Genomic DNA, 5,000 nt, shown 5'->3' on the forward strand with positions numbered 1-5,000 from the left:
TGACAGTTTTAAACAGCAGTGTGTGTGTTGTGAGTGCTGGGTGTGTGTGTGTGTGTGTGCTTCAGTGTGAGTGTGTTGATGCTTCTGTTAGTCTATGTGGCTCCTGTCTCTGTTCATCCAGAACTCCACATCTATAATGCTCTTAGTCTATGCTGACGTTATCTTCAGCAGCTCAAACACTCTAATGGCGAATGGACAGACGGCTGCTGCTCACTCAGGGCTGCTGATTATGCTAATGAGATGGAGAGATGGGCACTAGTGGCCCTGCAGGACTCCAGTATGAGACGCATGGTTTGCATGCAGCTTGTGCAGGGACGTGTGAATGCAACATTCTGTAGAGCTGTGGTTCTCAAGCTGTGGTACGTGTTCCCCTCGTTGTACACGGGTTTACTTCTAGTGGTACGTGGAGGAATCACTGAATAATAAAAGAAAAATGAACACAATTTTAATCATTTGATGTGATCAGCATTGGCTGTTCTGTGAAGAGAAAGAGGTGTGTGGTGCTTGCAGAGCAGATATGCACTAGAGCAGTCCCCAACCCTCGGGCCACAGACTGGCACCGGTCTATAGATCAACTGGTACCAAGCCGCACAAAAAATCATGAATTATTTCCGACTTGATTTATTATCTGAGTCTGAACAATCATTTATTTTGAAAAGTGACCGTGTTCTCTTGTTATATCTCGGTCACTTGAGCATCAAAATTGAACCCACAGGCCAGTAAAATGAGTGAGAACTGCAGCGCGATGCCCTCGCGTATTCCAGGCGTACGCAGATGAAAACATCTTCACTTTTCAGAATGCCGGACCGCCAGTCACATGACAAGAACCCACTGATCTGCTTCATATTTTGTACTGAATATAATTTCGGTTTTGGACTATTTATCTCAGACAAACACTGCGGTGCTTTCTCATTTCTTCCATAAATAAAACTTGTATCAGAGCTGCAGCAATGTTCTGTCAACTTGACATCCTCTGAGAAAAACAGGTTCCCTCCCAGTCCACATACAAGTTAATGTTTAGATTTCACACAGTTTTACAAACATGTCATCTGCACATGCAGCATATATTTCAAAATTCATCAAAACTTCTGTAAATATGAATGAGAGTCTCCCCGAACTGTGCAGGGCTGCAGAGGCTTAATTTGGCAAACTACACTATTTCAATACTGGTCGTTATGGTGGTCTTGGAGATTTGTTTTTGAGGTGGTACCTGGTGAGAAAAGTTTGAGAACCGCTGGTGTAGAGCATTAGTGATCTTCCTATATTTGTTCATTCCTTCCAACATTCCTTCCATTGTTTGTTCTGTCCTTCATTAGTTCTCTCGTTTGTTCCTTCGTCAGGTCCTTCGTTCATTCATTTGTTTGTTTGTTCCTTCTTTCTATCCTCAGTTTGTTCAGTTCTTCCCTTGAATCCTTCTTTCATTCATTTGATCCTTCCTTAACTTGTGTAACTTGTTTCCTTCCATCTTTAGTTTGGTCCTTTCTTCCTTCATCAGTTCAGTCCTTCAGACCGGAAACACAAGCTCATGCGACAAGTTTTGCAGTTCACTGCGGTGCAGAGTTCAAGCTTGGTGAACACTTGACTGCATGAGACCAATCGTGGATCAAAACATGACATCTCTGGGCAGAAATGTTAATTACGGACCAATCACTCGCTTTGTCTATTAGTCTTGTTTAATCCCGCCCCTTTTCGCAGTGCCATATGACGGATTTCACACACTCAAACTCTGATGTGACCGCAGCACAAGCCTGTTTGGTGATTTCAGTCATCCTACAGTCGACATCCTCCATTTTCTCATCACTGTTCATGACCTGCAGTCTATAATCAGCCGCTGGGTCACTGCGCGTAAAGATCTTCTTGGACACACATACTGCTTCCTACAGGTTTGCTGCATTTATAAATCACACATGTCGTGAGGTTGCCTGATGCGATTTACCTTCTATGTGTGATTTGATTGGACTTCCCCACAGACAAGAAACAAACAGCAGTGAGAGGAGAGGAGTGGAGTAACAGCACTGATCCTGCAGTAAACATGTGCCATAGAGAAAGAGAAACCGCACATTTATAAAACGACTCAGCAAATCACAAACACTGAGGAACACTGCAGGACTCTGAGTGTTGGTGATGTGCTACTGTAAACCACCGCATCTCTGCATGACAGGACCCTTTAGAGCAGGGGTCACCACACTTGTTCCTGGAGGGCCGGTGTCCTGCAGATTTTTGCTCCAACCCTAATCAAACACACCTGAACAAGCTGATCAAGCTCTCACTTGGTATACTTAAAACACCCAGGCAGGTGTGTTGAGACAAGTTGGAGCTAAACCCTGCAAGGACACCGACCCTCCAGGACAGAGATTGGTGACCCCTGCTTTAGAGGAACTGGATTAGCATGTTAGCTGTAGATGAACACACAGTTATGAAGTATAAACAGCATCATCGTGTTTCTCCAGCAGTAGAGAATGAGGAAGAGGATCAATAATCCAGGATAAATGTCTCCATATGAATGATTGAACCCATAAGACTACAGACGCCTCCAGAACCGGGATCTTTATTCAGAAGGTGAAATTACATATTGCATAAAATCAACAACTTATTATTATTATTATTATAATTATTATGAATATTATTATTATGACGATGTTAATATTATTGTCTCCTCGCGCTGTAACACACACTGGCTCTATTTCCCTAAACAGAAATATTAAAGATCTGATATGCAGATATTGCATGTAAAAGTGTTCAGAGAACTCTATACCTGAGGGAATCAAACACTAGATCAGTATTAAAAAGGAACCTTGCTTTACAGAGAAAAGGCATCGTTTGTTGGGTCGTGTTTCTGCAGTGGATCTCTGTGTCCAGCAGGTGGCGCCACACACACACATCCGGCCAGATTCTGATCAGGGGTCCGTTCTCCCTACGTGGAATACTCCATTATCTGGATTTGGTTATTGATGATTTGACTGATCCAGGATCGTTTCGTTCTTCAAAACTGATCTGAGAGTTGTTGTCATAGCAACAGTTCTGGCAGCTCAATCCTGCTCAATCTCATATCAACAGGATTAGATGGAGTCGGTTCAAGCAAAGATAATCCAGAAAGTATGTACCGAATTCTGATACTTTTTAACTATATATATAAAGTTATAGTTATTAATAAAATAAATAAAGTTATATATATTAATAAAACTTATGCAATCTGCACCCTCGAAATGAAAGTACAAAGACTGCCACCTGCTGGTGCAAAGAGAAAACTTATTGATATGAACTTTTTAGATCGCTTTAGTACAATTTGTGTATGATAATAGACATGCACGATATGTGTCTTTTAAAAAGCATTAATACATTTATGCAGTCATAAACATGTTTTGACAGTTAATATGACGGCGATTTGATGCTTCATTAAAGTTGCAGACATCTTTACCATATTAAAATGCTTTAGTAAACATCCAGTTATTCTTTACACCGATTAACAAACCAGCTACAATAATACTGTAATAAGGAAAATCTGCTGTAGAACTAAATAAACTGCTCTCGACACATGAAAGGGCCAATCATGCAGCCCACAACAAGGTGTGACGTTATTGCGTGTCGTATTTAACAAACCGTTTACTGCGAATTTGATGTAATTAAGCTGACATGGATAATTGAATATTAATCAGATGATGTCATCACGCTGCTGTGCCGTCAGCCAATCGCTGCATTGCTGATCATGATTTCAAGGATTGATAGATCTGTCCTTCACAACACACACAGCGATCTCAGATCAGTTCATCCAGACATTCTAATCTGATTCATGAACCAAATTAGCGAGAGATCAGTTATCAAGATTAAATGATCCAGGATCTGCCAAATTATCTTAGATGATTTAAGCGAGCTATGAAGAACAGACCCCTGGGTTTTGCTTGGGTTTCCATTTGAAAGGTAGAGAACTGGAGTCTGGCTGTGATCTGCAGGAGGTTCAGGCCGACGCCAGACCGCACATGCCTGTTTCTGACCTTCATCGCTGTATATTCACAATATATTCCACATTTGTGCTGTATTTCAGACACTTCTGCTCACCGAGGCCACACTAATGTCTGTGTGTTTACTGTAAAGTGTCATTAATATCTGTAATGTAAAACTGAACTCATCACTGCTGACTATAGAGATCAATATGAGGGTTATTATTATTATCACAGGCACACGATTATTAATGAGGGATATTGTTATTAATGTAACTGTATTTAAGTTTGTGTGAATTTTGTTTTTGTTTATTTCTAAAAGCTGGCAACATTCATTCGTCTTCATCATTTGTGCAATATTAAAGCTGTACATCTGTTCAAGTGATCTTCATCAGGGCTATCGGAGTGTATTATTTTAAAATGTTATGAATCTCCAATGTTTGGGGGGTTGTTGAGTGTTTTTGTGCTGCTTAATGGAGAAATTTGAGCAGTTGGTGGCGCCAGTGCCTTAACGAGCGATTCACTGAATCATTCACTAAAACGAGTCACTCAGAACGGCTGATTCATATGATGTGTGTAGTGTTGCTGTGGTAGTTCAGTGCTGTGTAAAACACTGCTGTAGTGTGATACTGTCTCATATTACAGTCTTACTGATCAGATGAATCAGCCGTGGTGAGCAGAAACAGTGAAGAAACCCTGAAGTCATTCAGTCTGAGTTATCCACCGGCCAATGACATCATCGAGTAATTAATCAAAAACACAAATATAAAAATCTACACACATGCGCAATCTGGGCAGCACACACACATAACATCACACACTCTTATCATTAATTGTACTGTTGTTCTTAATGTCTACTGATATCCACTGAACCGTAAACGGAAAATACTCAAGAATCTCTCTCTCTCCCTATATATATATATACTGTAGTCTTACTCTATTACTATAAAATGAATGTCAATACGGTCATCTATACAGGAATATAAGAACCTTTAGCCAAATATAAGAGTTACTGCGGAGTCGAATATGTATACTACAGTAGAAGAAGATAACCGCCTGCGC

General features: G+C 40.6%; 1 protein-coding gene across 2 annotated transcripts in view; it reads right to left on the minus strand.

Annotated features, from left to right (window-relative positions):
* Positions 1 to 3,258: 3,258 nt before the first annotated feature.
* Positions 3,259 to 5,000, minus strand: part of LOC101886244 (cyclin-dependent kinase-like 5) — a 32,173-nt gene continuing 30,431 nt past the window's right edge. Inside the window, exon 18 of one of the 2 annotated variants that reach the window (XM_073939510.1) lies at positions 3,259 to 5,000. This exon is cut by the window's right edge and continues 475 nt beyond it. The gene's annotated coding sequence lies outside the window, so the exon portion shown is untranslated. The other variant, XM_073939511.1, reaches the window with a different exon arrangement.

This window comes from Danio rerio, chromosome 23, assembly GCF_049306965.1.
Source record: "Danio rerio strain Tuebingen ecotype United States chromosome 23, GRCz12tu, whole genome shotgun sequence".
Classification (NCBI taxonomy): domain Eukaryota; kingdom Metazoa; phylum Chordata; class Actinopteri; order Cypriniformes; family Danionidae; genus Danio; species Danio rerio.